This window comes from Rhipicephalus microplus, chromosome 7, assembly GCF_043290135.1.
Source record: "Rhipicephalus microplus isolate Deutch F79 chromosome 7, USDA_Rmic, whole genome shotgun sequence".
Taxonomy (NCBI): Eukaryota; Metazoa; Arthropoda; class Arachnida; order Ixodida; family Ixodidae; genus Rhipicephalus; species Rhipicephalus microplus.
Genome location: NC_134706.1, coordinates 27,280,668 through 27,299,642, shown reverse-complemented (window position 1 = coordinate 27,299,642; position 18,975 = coordinate 27,280,668). Strand labels below are relative to the sequence as shown.

General features: G+C 48.0%; 1 protein-coding gene across 4 annotated transcripts in view; it reads left to right on the top strand.

Moving 5' to 3' along the window:
* LOC142767363 (uncharacterized) overlaps positions 1-18,975 on the top strand; it is a 56,105-nt gene that overhangs the window by 9,262 nt on the left and 27,868 nt on the right. Inside the window, exon 3 of one of the 4 annotated variants that reach the window (XR_012884837.1) lies at positions 12,601-12,967. The exons of the other annotated variants lie outside the window; for them this stretch is intronic. The gene's annotated coding sequence lies outside the window, so the exon portion shown is untranslated. Of the gene's footprint in view, positions 1-12,600; positions 12,968-18,975 lie in introns of those variants that run through there. 4 annotated transcript variants of the gene reach the window in all.

Below are 18,975 nucleotides of genomic sequence, written 5' to 3'. Positions count from 1 at the left end.
TCCTTCTTTTCTTGTCCCTCGTTATTGGCACTGTTTTTTATGTGAACCGTTGAAGTAACTCCGTTGAAGTTATAACTTTGTTTCAGGGCGTTGCCACATGCGCAGCGATATAGGCACATATCAACAGTATCAGGAGAAGCAATGAAAACAACGCGCCTCTTCATGTCACGGGGCCCGCTTTTTTTTTTTTCAAGTGTTGTAACTCATTGGATGCGCATTGGATACTACATTTGAACCTAATAATTTCAATGGAATTCGCTCTCATGGTAACATTTAGGGTTACACGTCTTCTCTCTATACGGTCTTTTTAAACTTTAAAAAAAAGTGTTGTGTCGTCAAGCAGATGCTTCGTTTACCTGCCATAGATGTGCTGGTAATGTTGCTCTGAGTTGCGCTTGACCGCATCGCATTTCTGTCGGTGCCTGCGCATGAAAATGAATGGTCGTATAACACGATCAAGTAATGAGGCAGTGGTTTAGACAAGAGCTACATATATTGCCACGTGCATTTTATTTGTTTGGGGGGGGGGGGGGTTCATCTGCAAGAACAGTTGGCACTGCTCGGTGCATGACGCACCGCAGGGTTTGAGAAGCTTCCCGATATTTTGCGATTAATCTGTCAAGATTCAACGCAGGACGCGAATTGTCGGTTTATTGTAGAGCTTCGGCGGCCACCAGCGATAATGCGGGAATCTTCGATAACACACGCATGATAAAGCCAACGCGCTTAACCACCCGGCAGATTATCGATTGCCGGCGCACTGTTCCAAGCTATCAGTGTATAGCGTGTATGCCCCGCCGTGGTGGTCTAGTGGCTAAGGTACTCGGCTGCTGACCCGCAGGTTGCGGGGTCGAATCCCGGCTGCGGCGGCTGCATTTCCGATGGAAGCGCGAGTGTTGTATGCCCGTGTGCTCAGATTTGGGTGCACGTTAAAGACACCCAAACGGTCGAAACTTCCAGGGTCCTCCACTACGGCGTCTCTCATAATTATATGGTGGTTTTGGGACGGTAAACCCCACATAATCAATCAATCAATCGTGTACAGCGTCCATTGCTTGTAGTGTGACCTTTCCTTCTTTCCCGGGCACAAGTTCGCGTAAATAAAAAAAAAAGAGGCCAGCAGCAGCCAGCCGACTGCTGCCGGCCTAATTCAACGTCACGACCACAAACAATATAGGTGGAACTGTCACGTGGTAATGACGTGGTAATGACGTTGAGGAAATTTCAAGTCAGCGAGACCCTCGAGGGCTCGGATAGATAGACCACCTCGAAGAGGTTCCGTGGTTAACGCTATAGTTAGCGTCGTTAGAAGCCAGATGAACTTATCTTTAATAATATTGGGAGATTCGTCTGTTCCTTCATTGCAGCATCGTCTAACAAAAAGCTTCCGTACGACACGTATTCAGTGGCGGTTCCATCAAAGGGCCAGTGTTTGCGGCCACGCTTAAGTCACTGCTCTGCAGTATAACACCCGTATTCTAGAACGTCCCTTCACTCAACGCTCCACCTTCACTTGAGAAAGCCAATGGGAGCGCCATCTCTAATAAAGGCAAGTCACTGCATATCAGCGATGATCTGCTGCGATTCTTGAATAGCGCAGCGTAATTTTCAGCCGAGCAGCGGCGCACTGCTATGTCAAGTGAAGGGTGAAAGTCGATTCGAGAAGCGTTTGTGAATACTGGGGTAAGAATACCAGTCTCGGAGGCCGTCCTTCACAGTGCTGTATGCAGTATTGCCTGAAGCGATTTGAATCGCTGCAAGCATAGAGTTTCCCACAATACTTACTAGAAGGAACTCTGGCGCTAGTGTCTATGGGAGCTGCAACGCACGACGCTTCAGCGAGCATGGGAATGATGGGGTAGTACACACATTTGTCTAATATTCGTACTTCTGGCCAGCTTCTGCCTCCGTGTGTGTTCGTGTGGCTTGGAGCTGTTTTTTCACGAAAATATAAATTAGCAAATGTTCACCGTTTGCGCTTCACAAAATGATATTTTTTTGGCTTAACATTTTGAATGAAGTCATCAAATTCAAAAGGGTTCGTTCCTTCTTTCAAAAAAAAAAAAAAAAAACCGTAACCAGCAATAAACGAAGCCGCAAGTACGATTCGCCGTCCGCAAGCACGAAGACTAGGCAAATGTGTGTACTACCCATCATTCCCATGGTCGCTGAATGATCGCAGCGCCAAACTGCCCTCTAGTTAATTTTGAGAAACTCTATGGCTGCAAGCATATGTCTCGACCATCGTGTCTCGTCTAATCTACAGTGTCACGACCACGTAACAGGCAGTTTTAGAATATAGCGCACGTACGCAAAGCTTTGCGCTAGCGTTTGTCGCCACTGCGCATGCGTCTTATATGCTCCACTCTGCGGGCCTCCGTTGAGTGACAGAAATAGCGGGCTACTGCAACGAATGCTCGGCCCGCGTAACCTGTATTGGGCTCGCGCGAAGGCTACCACTCTGCTCTTCGGGCAACAACGCTCGCATGTAGAACAAGCTTTAAACACCGTTATAAACACGGTGTTTTACCGTGTTTATAACGAACACCCTTATTGAATAGCGTGTTAGATATAGACATGGCAAGCACCTTTAGGTGAGCGAACTGGTTTGCAGTGTACGCTAGTCTAAAACTGCCAAATGTCTTCAAAATATACGCGAATTCTCTTCTTAAATTAGGTTTTCAAGGCGTCCAGCGTAGCCGTACTTTCGAGATGGCTGGCCCAACTCACACTATGTGCTGCATTGATTGCGTAGCTTTCCCTAAAAAAACAAAACCGAGTCTGGGTCTTACTCATCTCGGGGAGGCGGGGAAAGCCACGGCAAGGCCACGGCTGAAAGTTTCCTTGTTGCCACGGTCGTCGTAGTTCACGTTGAAGAAAGGAGCTAGGTCCTCAATCGGGATGGCAGGCTTCTTCTTCTTGTTCTTCTACTCACCATCGCCAGAGCTCATTTAGATATGACGATGATGATGATGACCTCTTAGGGATGGCGCTCACGCACAAAGGCGGATGTAGATCCTAAAATTTTGGCTCAACGGGGGTTGATCACCTCTTCCCCTCGCTTCACCTGAAGGAAACTGCTGGACTTTAAATATTTAAACCCACGTTGAGAGATTGCCATAGAATCGGGTAGTCTAGAAGCGATATTTATATGCTAGAAAAATATTAATTTCTCGCTTTGTATAAAGTCTTTCTTTAGAACCTACTGTCTTGAAAATAATAAAGAATAGTTGAAACATATCTTCACGAACAAAAAATAAATGATGAATACGTAAGATGATGGAGACGATATTCTCCCTTCGCGGCACTAGCCAGCGAAATGAGGGGCCAAGAACTGCGAGGCAGAATGATTAAACGGGTACACTCTTAGCCGACATGGGAGTAACTGACCTGTCCTTCAGCGCACCCCCCGATGGTGTTTTTATATATACTCCTTACATATGAAGCACTAAAATTACTTCTCCTAACAAACGGCCTTTCTGGATGGATTTAAGGGGAGTATCTTTTTACATGTATCGGGGAGCTTATTCAAGTAAGTATGTGGGTAAATTTTTACACCCACTAAAAAAAATGTCTGTAGCCGTGTCATGCGCAAACGAATTTTCAATTAAATTAGCTTCGAAGCACACAACATTTATCACACGAAAACAAACATGCACATAACCGTACGTAGAATGTACGGGAACCACTCCGAGCAACTGTGTATAAACCTATTAACGTTATCCGCTGCATGGCAATGACCCCTCCTATGTTTCCGCCAAAAAACACAGTCCTGGACTTTTTTTTATGCCTGTAAACTTCTTAACATCTGTCCACCCAATTTTCTGCCTTCCTCTCGTACATTTGCCTTCTCTCGGAATTAAGTCAGTTACCCTTAAGCAATTGCCAGCTTAATTATTCCCGCCTACGCGCTACGTGCCACACGACTCTCAGTAAGTGCTGCTAATGAACATGGCATATCCCTGAAGTGGATATGCCATGTTTATTAGCAGCATGGCAGCAGCAAGCACAAGACTGAGTGGACTGGAGGAACATGGGAGAGGCCTTTGTCCTGCAAAGGCCTCTCCCAAGGACGTAGTCAGGCCGATTATTATTATAATAATAATAATAATTATTATTATTATTATTATTATTATTATTATTATTATTATTATTATTATTATTATTATTATTATTATTATTATTATTATTATTATTATCCACCAAGTGAGTAATGATGAGTGGGTGAAGCAATGGGATCATTTGGTGTTACTGTAAATTACTCATGACATACCCACACATGTAAATGATTGACTAAGTGGTGTACTGTCATGTGCAATGTTTCTTGGTCATAACGGGAATGTTGCGTTCAGTTGCAAATTTCGTTTTGTCTTCCAAAGTACTGCTTTGCGGTGTCGTACCCAGCCTGAAGTTGGCAAAGACTATATGGGCACGTCACCCTTGTGGTTGTTGGTCATGTCCAGTCATACCAATAAGTGCACAGTAGAGCATATGGAAACTTTATCTACTGACCACTGCACAAGCCAATCGTTGTCCGTGTTTATCATTGTCTTCAGCGTTATCGTCGTGGGATACAGCGGGTATTTTGCATGCGCTGTGCCGTGACGGCAGAAAGATAATTGTTACTTCCCCTCCGGTGTGCAAAGTAAGCGTTATCTTGACAGCGTTTTGGTAGCATGTAGAAAGGAAATTGTACGCACAGGAGACTTTAATTCACATCATTTGTCTTGGGGTATAAGGACAGATTCTTGTGGTAGGCGACTGTGGGAATGGACTATTGATCACAACCTCTTCTGTCTGAATAAAGGTCCGAGGTCAAACTAGCTCAGTATTGGATTTAAAGTTTTGCTCCAATGCAATCAAGGTTTCGTCATGGGCTGTTTTGGATTCGGCAACTAACAGCGACCATCTTTCTGTAGTTTTTGACATTACTTGTCCAACAATAACTTTAGATCAGCCAAAACGCACATACATCACCCATAAGAAATTTCAAACCTGCCTCCGTTCGGCCATTTCCAAGCTTGGAAATGCCAGTACTAAGGAGATTGCATCTACCATTGGTTCAATGCTGGAGGGATCTAGAAAAAATTCCGAATTTTCTATTCCATCCAATAAACGATCCTCCTCTCATTCGTGGAATGATGAGTTAACGCGCGATTATAGAAGACGAAAACCCGCTTGGAAAAAACTTCTTCTTAATCAGAGCCCAACAAACTGGAAGGACTATCAATTCCTTGCTGGCGTACTTAAGCGTACAGTGAACCGCGCGAAAGAAGAATACGACAGTAGACATTTTGATTATCTTTCTAAATCTAAAAATAAGCGTGCTTTGTTCGCTTATCTTCGGACAAGAAAAGTACTGCCAGCACCTTTAACGTTGCAGTCATGTGTCATGACGCCGGAAGAAATGAACTCCTCTCTAGAAGACATAGCGCAAGGTTTAGAACGCCGCTTCACTGCTAATTTTTTGGCTATTCAGTTCGTTCCGGTAAACTTGCATGAATTTACAGAAGTTTCTTTAGCTGAATTGAGTCAGACAGTATTATGCTTACCGAGGACGGCTCCCGGACCAGATGGGATTACGAACTCTATGTTGAAATGTTTACTCCAGGAATCGCCTAATCTTTTGCTAGAACTAGTGAATTATTCGTTAAGGAACGCATGGATACCTCCAGAATGGAAACTTTCCAAAATTGTATTGTTGCTAAAAAATGAAAATGATGCATACACGTTGGATAACATAAGGCCGATCGCACTGACATCAAACTTAGTGAAATTGGTTGAGAGAATCATCAATATACGAATTAATGAACTTATTACCATGACGTCAATTCTAAGTGCCTGTCAAATTGGGTTGAGGGCTGGTTGTTCACTTTGGGATGCCCACGTTGACTTAGAAAGTCGGCTTCAATTAGCTCGGCTACATAAAAAATATGCAGCTTTAGTTACCTTAGACATCGCTAAAGCATATGATACCGTGGAGCACTGTATTTTGATAGATCGATTAGAATACCTTGATTTTCCATCATATATAGTAGCGTGGGTTCATAATTTTCTTGCAGACAGGAAATTTTATTGTTTTAAAGATGGGTTTTCATCATCTACTCATACCCAAACGAGGGAAGTACCGCAAGGCTTGGTGCTTTCCCCGGTGCTATTTAATTTACTAATGAGCACCATTCAACGTAAACAGGATATAACAACTGATGTTTATGCAGACGATATCGCATTTTTTTGCAATGACAGATAACATTCAGACCTAATATGAACGGCTGCAGACTTACCTTAATATATTGAAGAGCTGGCTCGATGGCAACAGCTTTTTACTTAATCCGAGTAAATGTGCCCTCCTTGTTTTCCCGCTGCAATACCCTGTGAACATCTCTCTGTCTTACCATCATGAGGATATACCACAGGTGGAATCTGTTAAATACCTTGGAGTAATTTATCACACGTCACTTAACTGGCGACCTCATATCGAATATATCGCCGGAAAAGGAGTGCGGGCCATTGGCATATTACGTAGGCTAAGCAACTACCGCATAGGTATGAGAAGAGACACATTGGTAATGATATATCGCATGTACGTTCGTCCCTTTTTGGAATTTGGATGTGTACTTTTCTCTGGAGTTCCAGCTTACATGTTGCGGCCTCTAATTCTTCTGGAAAAAGAAGCTTTGCGCTTATGCCTTGGCCTTCCCAAAACAATTGCGAACAATGTGTTGTATCTCGAATCGAGGGTCCCGCCGCTTTCTTGTAGAATTCGCCTTCTGACTGTTCGGACATTCTTAAGAATTTATGAATCACCCTTACGACATTCAGAAACAGCCTTTATATCCACCCCGGAATCATTTTTTTTTTGCTAGACGGCCGCGATTTCACACGCCACAAATTACATTTGTGCAAAATTTACTGGAGCCTCTAAACGTACGTATCATGCGACATTATGCCGAGTCGGGATAATTTAGCCCCGGTGGAAATTCAGCTCGACGACATTTTTCCTAATAATGCCAAATTACTTCCCCATAATATTTTGGATGATTTACTACAAGATCACCTGCGCCGTATTACAACGAACGTTATTATTGCTACAGACGCATCGCAATACGACGAAAAGTCAGGGGTTGGTATTTTCAGCCCAATTTTAAATTGGATTTATTCCCTTCGACTACCCGATTTCATACCCGTTTTTGTGGCTGAGTTTCTGGCAGGGGTGCTCGCCTTACGCAAGTTAGATACAGCAATTACATCAGCTGTCATAATAACAGATTCCCTATCTCTCTGTGCGGCACTTTCTGTTGGTGCTGATAATCAAGTAACAAAGGCGTTCCGTGCTCTAGTACCTGCGCATTTGAGAAAAGTACGATTAGTTTGGGTTCCTGGACATAAAGGTTTGTTTTTAAACAAAATAGCCGATTCCTTAGCTAAGTAGTTAATCAGCGAACCAATTCTACCGCTCTGTCCATCATCCGCTTATGTGACTGCGGCTCGATTCCGCAGACGTACGCTTATGCAAGTCTTTAAAGGTTCAGCATTAACAAACTCTACAGAATATCGCCATTTATTATATCCCTGGCGAAGAGACTTTTGCCGCACTCGAAAACAAGAAGTAGCTATCACAAGGCTGCGTTGCCGGGTACCAAATCTAAATTTCTATAAACACAGGTATGCTCAGGCACCTTCGCCACTGTGTGCATTCTGTGATGAACTGGAAATAATAGACCATTTCTTTTTGACCTGCAGGCGGTTTAACACATCACGAAAAACCCTATTAGAAATACCTTTACGTGGTATTGGTATGGACTTATCTCTGCCTGTCATTTTGTCTTTTGGAGCTTCCATTTCTGGTTTCTCTAATGCGACAGTATGCGCGGCCGTCCGGGACTATATTGATGAAACTAATAGGCTGACTAATTAACCAGTTTCATTATCCTAACAGGTCCACATAATTATATACGTATAAAATCATATTATTGCTTTATTATAAGAATAAATTCGTTTATGTAAATATTTGTATGCATTCTATTAGGCACCACACTTTCCTAGGCTATCGGTAATCTTTCTGTTAAACCTCCATCATTCCAAATCTGAACAGTAAATTTTGAAGCCACTCGATTCTTGGCCAATCTCCCACAGTGGGTATGTGCCACTAACAATAGGAGAACAACAACAACAACAACAATAATGTGTGGTCTGGAACGCGCTTGTCCTTCATCGCCATCAGCGGCAGCCAACGGACGAGCCTCGACCTTAAATCGCCACCAAGCGAGGAAAGCGGCTTCCGCCTTCGAATTGTCGTATGCAAGTGCGTAAGGGGCTCAGTTTAGCCGGCACCTGGAACCATATGTGTGAAAAGGTATGTGGTGATATAAATACCCGACTTCTCTCCACGACTTTCACCAGAGCCGTCACCGTTAAGTCTAAAAGTAAACGATAAACGAGAAGACAGCTCGGCAATTTGAGGTTTGGTTTTACACGCGTCTCCCCCAGAACGGAGCGAATCAGTTGTAGTAAGTTTATGTCAAGTACGGACATTGCGTGTGGTGTGATATCTTAAAGCCGGTTTGACGGCGGGCACAGGACGGCCACTATATAAAGTCACAGAGAGGGTGTGGACAGGTATATATATATATATATATATATATATATATAGGTGTACACCCTTCTGTTCTTCAACACCCTCACGAGCGGCATAATAACACCCTTATGCCCCTTACACCCTTCTCTGAGGGTGTACCAGCAAAGAAAAGGGTGTTACATTCATTCGAAAAGGATGTAAATCTGTAAAACACCCTTTTTACACCCATAAGGGTGTTAAAAAGTTTTGCTGTGTACAAGTGCATCGAGTAGTCCAGTTCTGTGCGTACGCTAGACACGTACGAATTGGGTGTCGTGGAGGACCTGAGGTGGTATAGATTGATTTGATTGATATGTGGTGTTTAACGTCCCAAAACCACTCTATGATTATGAGAGACGCCGTAGTGGAGGGCTCCGGAAATTTAGACCACCTGGGGTTCTTTAACGTGCACCCAAATCTGAGCACACGGGCCTACATTTTTTCCGCCTCCATCGGAAATGCAGCCGCCGCCTGAGGTGGTATAGGGGTGACTTGGGACGATCACTCGACGATTCCTCACAGGAGGGGCTCTCGAACTATTTTTGTTGTTAAGTGTGTGGGAGGAGGCATGTAGCGTGTTTTTTTTTTATTCAAAGCCGTAGATTCCTCATCGAACACTAAAACTCTGCGTCAACACGAGTAATGCAAGAGACCCCCCTAATGCTACTACGGCCCAGATGGTCAAAATTTAAGACGTCATCATGACGCCACAGTGCACGAAGTTGCTCCGACCTCGTGTGATGACGTCATGATGTGACACAGTTTTTTTGTGTGTGTGTGCCGATCTCGGGGGCACGTCGTAAAGCTTGCAATGCATCCGATCCAGGAGGCAACAAGAAACCACGTTAGGTGACGAAAGCTTTCGAAGGCGCGGGACCATTAGAAGCGACATAAACAAAATAGTAGACGTATTTGGTTTTTTGAGACACTTCGGGTACATGAGTGCGTTTCAGCTTTATCGATGCAACTTTCTAAGTTTTAGTTAAGTATACTGCGGTGCAGATCAAAAATTGTGCGACCTCACTAAACGATGCAATGTGCGCGCTACATGTGTTCAACCAGGTGAGCTATATAATGTGCTGTAGGCTCATGAAATAAACAAAAGTTAAGTTTACCATCCATCCTGCCGTCTGTATTCCCCTTCATCACTGGCTTCTTTTGCTTCACGCACAAACAGACCTTACAATTTCATCATGTCTCCTAGTGACCAAGGTATGCGTTACCCGGGATAGACGTTGCCGGCAAAAGCAGTTTGTCGCCGCATTCGGCAATGACGGCGGCAAGGACCCGAGCGCCCACGCGCTCCTCTTTCGGCCCGGAGCACAGCTATAGTCGGCAATACTTGCGCTGTGACGCACCACAGACGAAATCCGAGAGCTCTGCACATGAACGGACGTGAAGGCGCCAGTGTCGTGACGGAGGGAGCACGGCGGAATTTCTCAGCTATACGATGAGAGCGGTGCCGCCGCCGCTCGACGTTGCCTCGGAAGCCACCTGCTCTCAGCGTCACGTAATATGATTTCCGTGTACCGACACACAGATAACTGGCGCACGTTAACTTGAGATGAATCGCGTGATTCGACCGGAGCGCCGCCGTCCCTTTGTGACGTCGGGGCCGTGGAGCACGGCCATAGCTAAGCGCATCTCTTTCGCAGGCGCATTCGCCACAGGAGTCACCTACTGATTCAGCGATTGTTTCGTGCCGGTCGAGCGCATCCACAGGACCTTCGAACAACAGGCAGCCGTTTCCAAGAAGGATGGCCGTGAACGCGAACAGTGGCACGGTGCGTCTGACTATGAAAGGAGAGCTGTCTGACTTGGTCCAGCAACTAGACTCACTAAACCCAGATGACGTCAGTGAGTTGGTCCTGAGAAACTGCCTACTATGCAAACCGGCTGAGCTGTACAAGCAAATCAGCCGCTGTGCGAGACTCCGGCGCCTGAGCTGCGTTGCCTGCGCGCTCCAGCCTAGCGCTCTGCTCAAGTTGATGCTGGAACGACTCAAGTATCTGCAGCAGCTAGAGTTATCGCTCGTCCAAGACACCCAGGCGAGTGTCGATTACGAGATCGACAATATATGTCTCATAGGGCCGCAAATGTGTGACGTCATCCGGTACCACAGCCTGCGTCGCTTGTACGTCGAGGTCGGCGGCGACCACAACTTCGAGCTTCTCTCGGTGCTTCTGGTCTTCTGCCCGAACATAACCGGACTTCACGTTCACTTCGTGCGTGGAACGTTCTCGAACGGTCTGGCGAAGTGTCAGCAGCTTCACGAACAGTTCGACCGACTGGAAACATTCACGTTCACCTCCGAAGTGCCGGACTCCGTTCCGCTTCCTAACCAGCCGGATCCATTATTGACGTTCGCGAACTACGCGGCCATCTGCGGAAATGTCTGTCACGACAAGTCGCACCATTGGTGGAGTTGCGTCGAACTCGGTCGCCTCGCACGACGCGGTGGTCCGTCCCACAGTCTTCCGTCGCAGCTGGTCGTTTTTTCCGGTGGTGACTCAGAGTCGGGTAGTTCCTTATTGAACGCAAGAATCCGGCACAGTTGGACACGCGTCCGCAAACTCTGCCTCCTGCTTCTGCCCCAATGGTACTCTAAGGTAACGTACCCGAGGGCGACACTGGTGTCCGGACACCACCTGGGGGGTTTCTTCTCCACGCTGGAGAACGTCGTCGAGCTGAACGTCAGTTCCTTTCACTGTCACCAGGACGTGATTCCGGACACTCTTCTGCATGACAGCCGGCTGGGGAGCCGCCTGCTGGCACTCTCAGTGCCACCGTGTTGGTTTCCGACGAAGTCTTCCGTACGCAGACTGCTGTTGTCTTGCCCCATCCTCAGAGACCTGGACGTGCGTGTAGTAACCCGAGAAGATCAATACCACTGTGCTTCCTGCGATGCTGCCAACATAGCACTGCCTGCCCAGGGATCATCAGACGCGCCCTTGTTGTCTTCCAGCATCACCAGGCTGACCCTGTGTGACGTCAATTCTCGGGTACTCCCCTTGTACTTCGAGCACTACAGAGCAGCTTCAACGCTTCGACTTGCGGGGTGGCGCCCCGTAGGGATGACGCACTACGACAGTTTTTTCCGACATCTTGCCAAGTTCATAGCTCTTCGCTGCCTCGTGCTGCAGAATGAAGACCTGCCACTCAACGATCAGCATTTTATGGTGAGTCATCGCATCTTTGCGAATGGCGGTAGTTCTGTACGCGTAGATTATTTGTCGACCATTGTGGCGTCTGGTACGATGATAGGGTCACTCACTTGAAGGTCGTGGACTCGACCACTCCGGTTGATTTTTTGATATGGCTGATGATTTCGAAGGTCCGTGTAATTTGCTTTAGCTGCCCTGTGAAGAATGACAAGTCCTGAACGTTATACTCGGGTTATCCCACCGCGGTGTGCATCATGATTTTATCGTGGCCTTCGCTCGTTCAATCCCAGCACTTTAGGTTATTTTCATGTTGGCACCATCTAACACAGCTCAAAGCAGCGGTGACATTTCAAGCTAGAGATGCGGGTTCCTTTATTATATTTCGCGGTACGCGTGGATGTCTTTTCGGCCAAATATAAATGACATCAGTATCCTCGACGTTGTCTTATTACGATGGAAACCTGCGTACAAAAGCTCTGGAGGGCGTTCGGCACCCCACGACATGGATAGCGATCTGAAGTGGTTGCTCAATGCGCTGCTCCGTCATTCCTGACAATACTTTTTTTTTCTTTTGAAGATCGCTAGAAACATAAGCGATGATTTTTTTTTCGATAGCCATGGATGTTTCAAGTCTTCGCTCGAAGATCTCTTTGATTCGTTTTATGCTTCTTTCGATAGCGGGAGTAACGCGTTAAACTGTGAGGTGCGCATTAGCTTTGGAAACACCTTAGTATTCTGCGATCTAACCATGCTCGCTAATGGACATCTATGCTTATTTATTCTTTATTTATATCCCGAGCACCGTTTATCTCGCTCCAGGCCAGCTTGTCCCTGATGCCCATCTTGGAGCATCTGTGCCTCCTGACGTCGACGCTGATCTCGGACGCCGAGGCATCGCAATGTGTCCGTGCCTACATCGGCCGCTCAGCGCAGCTGAAGTGCGCGCACGTGCACTACGGGCTCCCCGACGCCGCGCAGCGACGAATCACGGCGCTGAACGGATCCAGAGGCGTGGTGCTGTTACGAAGAGGTCCCTGCTTTGCGTGTTGCTCCACGGCGACGTTCATCGGTCTCGTCAAGCCGATCAATCGCGACTGTGAGCTGGGCATGTAAAGCCTGTTCGAGTGATGCAAAGGCGTGTTAGGAAAGTTTTCCTTAATCTAATATTACAGCATAAGACGTTGTAGCCTATAGAGTGTTTCCGTTTGTATGCATAAAGTGGCCCTCATTCGCTCAGAGTTCCAAATTTGGCTGTGGCGTTGCGTCTGCAGTGAATGTGATTATCCACGCGCTAGTTCGTTTCGCTCTTTCGTTCGCTCTGCTGTGTTCGTGGGCTCGACTGTCCACGTCTCCTCAGTGGCTGCGCTGAAAAAAAAATGGCAGCATATCCACGGAGTGAATGATGGAGAGTGGGGCGAAGCATTCGTCCGTCCATGCGTCCGTCTGTGTGACCGTCCATGCGTCTGTTCGTGCGCCCGTCCCTGCGTTCGTTCATGACCCCGCCCCTGCATTCGTTCATGCATCCGCCCCTGCGTCCGTTCATGCGTCCATCCATGCATCTGTCTGTGTGTCCGTTTGTCCATCTATTGAACACTCCAAGTCCCACCATCTCGCATCTTTTTATCATATATTCCCCATATAGAAGCACCGCCATTCAGTGGACGTTCCAAGGACTAAGCGAGAGGTGGCACATGCACACTTTCTTAGGGCTTGCGCTTCGGGTCTACTTCGCACCTTCAACCACGTTGAGTTCATGGTATATACTAGTTCAGTGTATTCATGGCACTGCGGCCCAATGCCCGCTAAACCTTTCTAAAACCAAGAAGGTTACGCCCAGCGAGTATAACGTAGCAACTTTTTCCTGTCAGATAGTGCTCAATGTACATGCCAGTGGCTGCTAATGTGAAATGAGAGACAGGAGGATTCAGCTTTTATTTTCTTACGGCTTGCGCTTCGTATCTGCCTCCCCCTTTTAACCACCTCGAATTCATGCATGGTATATACTAGTTCATTGTATTCATGGCCCTGCGGCTCAACGCTCGCTAAATCTTTCTAAAACTGAGGAGGTTACACCCAGCGAGTATAATGTAGCAACCCTTTCTTGTTCGATAGTGCTCAATGTACATGCCGATGGCTGCTAATGGGGATAACAGCGTGCGCGTTGACTAAAAGCCAAATGCTCCTGTCTCTCATTCCCGATTAGCAGGCATTGGCATGTACATTGAGCACTATTTTTTAGTGTTAAACAACTCACATAAGAAATATCTCACCGGCACCACCTTGGAGGTCAAATGTTATACCTATTTCGGGTATGTGCCACTGGTGGTTACGTATTACGAGGGACGCACAAGCCACGCCATAAGGAGCTTCGCCTGAGAGGTAGGCCTCGGTGTCGTCCGTGTCCACCGGTCGCCTCAGCCGCCTCGACACCACCCGGTTGAGCTCCTCCCTCGCTCGCTCCCGAACCTCCAGATCAGTCTTAGCGTCTCAAGTTGTCGTTAGCGTCTCACGGCGTCTCTGGGCTTGCGGGCGCCCGTCATGGCAAGCCAGCCCCCGAAGAAGGCGCTAGCCTTCGACGTAGTCGTCCCCGAGGGGACTAGTCCCGAAGACGTCGTTGACGCGACGTCTTCAATAGTAGGAATCGAAGAAGTATACTGCGTTCAGCACTTTGGAGGCCGGAACTACCAAGTTACCGTCAACAGTGAGGCCGCACTGGCCCAAATCGTAGACGCGTCGCACCTCATCATCCGAGGAGAGCGCGTTGCCATCGTACCCCTGGGACCCCAAGTGACCCAAGTGACCGTCCTGTTCCTGCCGTGCCGCGTACCCAGCGAAGTCCTCGCACAAGCACTCTCTCCCTACGGGAAGGTGCTGCACATCACCAGAGGACTCATGGGATCGCGCCCAACCGTGACCACTGGAACGCGATACGTCCGCATGGAAATGAAGGCATCGTCACCGGTGCCCAACTACCTCAAAGTCGCGGGCCATCGAGTAACCTGTGACTATAAAGGCATCCAGCGAGTGTGTCGTCGATGTGGAGACAGTGGTCACTTCCGCATGAACTGCACAGCTCCGTTTTGTGGAAGGTGCGGCGTTTATGGCCACGACGGGAAAGGCTGCTCGCTGCCGTGTCGCCGTTGTGGGGACCCGCATGCCACCGTGGCCTGCACCATCAGGCCATCGTATTCCGAGGCGGCATCCAAGGATTTCCCCCCACTTCAACCAGGAACGCCATCTAAGAACAAGTGTGACGATTCGTCAACGCGAGCCGTGGTAACCGACCACGACCAAGGTGAGCCAATCGCGACGCTGCACCAGACGCCTACTGCGTTTCCAACGATTCCGGGCCTGGTAATCCCTCCAGGTACTGAAAACTTAAGTTCCCCGCGTCCCGTGGCCATTTCTGAGGAATCGCAGGCCAAGCCCTCGTCAGACGAAGTGCCTCGTGAAGACGACGTCTCGGATGGGAATATTGCATCTGAGGCTCCTCTCGTTGCTGCTCTGTCGACAACAAGTTCAGGTGTCATCGAGGAGTCTACACCTCAAGACAACGACGCCTGCATCTACGAGGACTCCAACAGCACCACGAGTGAGGCGCCCCTACAAATTGACGAAGACGCCAGCTCCAGTGACATAAGCCAGGACAGTGGAGACGTCTTTGTACCATCCTCGCTCAAAAACCCGGACACCAAACGCCACTCGTGACTTAGAAGCCCCCACCAGAGACAGAAGTCCCCTGCGGACTTCGACGCGATCCCGGAAGCCCCGAGCCTCCGGTGGATCGCCTGGCCGGAAAAAATGACTCAGCCACTTGCGGGGCATTGGCTCCCGCACCTGATCAAGGTACCCCTGCATTTGCGTGATCCTATAGTATGTTTTAATTTTCCCCATGGCTCTTACTCTAAAAGTTATTACTTTTAACATTCAAGGTTTCCGAAATCCACAAAAACAGGCTGAGGTATTGGCTTTCGCACGTTCAGTGCATTGTGATTTGCTGTTCGTGCAAGAAACAAATTTTTTCAAGCTTTCTGATGTACTCGCTTTCAAGCGCGCGTTCAATATTGATTGTTTCTTTTCGTACGCCAGCACGCATTCGACTGGCGTCGGAGTCGTTATTTTTAACCGAGGTCTTTTACGTGACCATCATGTTTCCTTCGATGCCTTCGGACGCGTGCTGGCGTTCGACTGCACCTTTTTCTCGTTAAGAATAAGATTTGTTGCCGTGTATGCCCCAGCGGCACGCGAGAACTCGAACGCGTTCTTCCAATCTCTTGATGCGTTTCTTTTAAATTCCCGACATGTGGTACTTTTAGGGGATTTCAATTGTGTCTTAGACTCACACGCAGACGTTCGAGGTCCGGGTCGCGGCCGGTCAAACTGGAATGCCAGAGAACTCGAACGTCTAGTGCAGCAATTGGCATTGAGTGACATTCATCAAAGTGTACATGGCAGTAATTATGCCTATACTTGGCGTCGAGCAGCGTCGAGCAGCCGAATTGATCGCGTGTATGCATCCCCCAGTCTCATTACCTACGTTCACGACACCGGGGTAATGTCATTGCCACCGACACCAGTATACATTAGCGACCATCGGCCGGTTATGTTCTCTCTCCGCCTGCCAGCGGGGACGCCAACGGTTCACAGACCATGGCGTCTCGATTGCCGCGTCCTCCAGGACTCTCAGGCTACGGAGAAATTATCCCGAGCGTTACGCGCATCGCTCATTGGGGCAGATGTAGCTGATTGGGATCGCCTCAAAGAACAGTGGCGGCATCATTGCAGTGCGTCGGGCAGAGGACTTTGTACCCGTATGTCAAAAGATGCGTCATTATTAATCCAGAAGATACGCATTGCCAATCGAGATCCTAGTCCTTCCACTGTAATGCGGGCATGGCAAGAGGAGCTCGTTGAACGGTACCAGCGTATTATGCGCGCTTCTTCACTCTCGGCGGCAGCTTGGCGCTGTAGACGTGCACCCTGTGCGCACCCTGAGGTGCTAAGGTATGCACGCAGAGCTCTGCTTTGTCCACCAGGCACGCCTGCCCACTCGCTGAACTCTATCACCCCAGCTGCTGCGGGTACGCACGACTTTCAGGAATTCACTCAACACTTTGAGTCAATGGCTAAATCTGGTGCTAATGTCTGTTACCCAGGATCCGTTTCTTCGCATCCTCTGCTGGCAGATTTACCTCATGATTCCAACATGTCAAATGACGTCCTCCTATCACCGCCATCCGATGACGAAATCAAAGGCGCATTAGACGCAATGAAAAAGGGATCGGCCCCAGGCCCTGACGGACTTCCTGCAGAGTTTTATGTACAGTTCTGGCCTATCATTGGTCCAACTATGTCACGCGTCATTCGCAGGTGTTTCCAAGATATTACACTTCCAACTTCTTTCCACAAAGGCCGTATAACACTAGTTCCCAAGAAAGACCCAATGTCCACGCGACCAGAAGATTGGCGCCCTATTACCCTGCTCAATGTAGACTACAAGCTCTTGGCTAACATTTTGGTGCGCCGAATCAGTCCATTTCTTGCAACATTAATCGCTCCCCACCAGGTCTGTTCTGTTCCGGGCCGAGAAATACACACCCATACGTGGTTAACGCGGGACATCATTCAATACACTATTAGCCGATGTGCGCAAGGACTGTTGGTTTCATTAGATCAAGAGAAAGCTTTTGATTTCATAGAACATGGCTACATACTAAATGTTTTACATGCATACGGATTCCCGGATAAGTTCATTGACCTTATCAGCGCGATGTACACTAATTTAGAAAGTACCCTTTACTTAGATTCCCGTGAGAGTCACGCATTTAGAGTCACGCGTGGGGTCCGTCAAGGGTGTCCCCTCTCCCCAGTGATACTTATTCTTGCATAAAAACCCTTCTTAAGGGCCGTTGAACATCACCCGCAGATTCGTGGCTTACCTCTACCCGGTAACACTCAAGTAAAGGTCGCTGCATATGCAGATGATATCACTCTATATGTACATAATGAACAGTCGCTGCAGCATGCTCTTGATACATTCCATGATTTTGGTATTATCTCCGGTGCAAAGTTAAACTTTTCTAAAAGCCAGTATTTTTTCATTGGCAACCCCAGCGGTCGTATCAACATCACATCGCCTCTACAGTGGTCTCCTGATATTTCAATACTCGGAGTTACTTTCACTATATTTGGTATACAGGATAGCATCTGGTCATCCGTTGTACAAACTCTTCTAAATGATATCAAAGCAGCCAGGCACTTCGAATTCCCTCTCTTGGAACGCCGATACTTAACTCAAACGGTGTACCTAGGAAAACTTTGGTACCTTTGCCATTCTGTTAAACCACCGCTCCACGTCTGCAGGAAAGTGCAAAGCTGCATCAGTTCATTTTTTTGGTCTGGTGGCACAGAATTGTTATCGCGTCCAGCGTTAGCTCAGCCGCGAGATCAAGGAGGTTTTGCATTCCCTGACGTTTCCGTCGCGGCTTCTACATTGTGCCTCCGCACTCTATTGCGAATACTAAGCAATGATGACATGCCCGCTCAGACACTGGCTCGCTACCATCTGGGGCCATCACTACGTGTCTTCTTGCCGGATAGCCAAATAAACAAAGGTCCCCAATCAACTGAATTACCATCTTTGTATCGAGCCCTTCTGGCATTTCACCGACGTTTGGAAGCTACGTGCCCAGAGATAGAGGTGGCCGATTCTAAAGTGGTGGACACAATGGCCGCCCTTCTACGGCCCTTGGTGCCCCAGCATCGTCAATCTGTATTGAACCGCGCTTGGAAACCAATAACTGCCGCAGTGTTGCCAGGGCATCTCAGAGACTTTGTCTGGAGGTTGGGCTGGGGCTTGCTCCCCACGCGGGATCGGTCGCAGCGATGGCAGGTAGTTCGCACTTCCACTTGCCCCAACTGCGTCTTGGTAGAGACCAATCGACATGCGACGTTTGAATGTGTGGTTTCCCGCCTTTTTTGGCGTGCGGTTAATACTGGTTTTCGGGGACAGGGTGTGCGAACTTTCGTGTCCAACGGCCGATTTCCGCGTAGCCGCATCTCCGCTCTCTTAATAGTTGCGGGGCTGTTCAGCCTTTGGAGAAACCGATGTGAGGCCGTAGCTGCCAATTGCCGCCGGCGTGCCTTGTGGCCGATACTGGGGAGAATGAGACGAGAGATCCTCGCGTTCCTCTC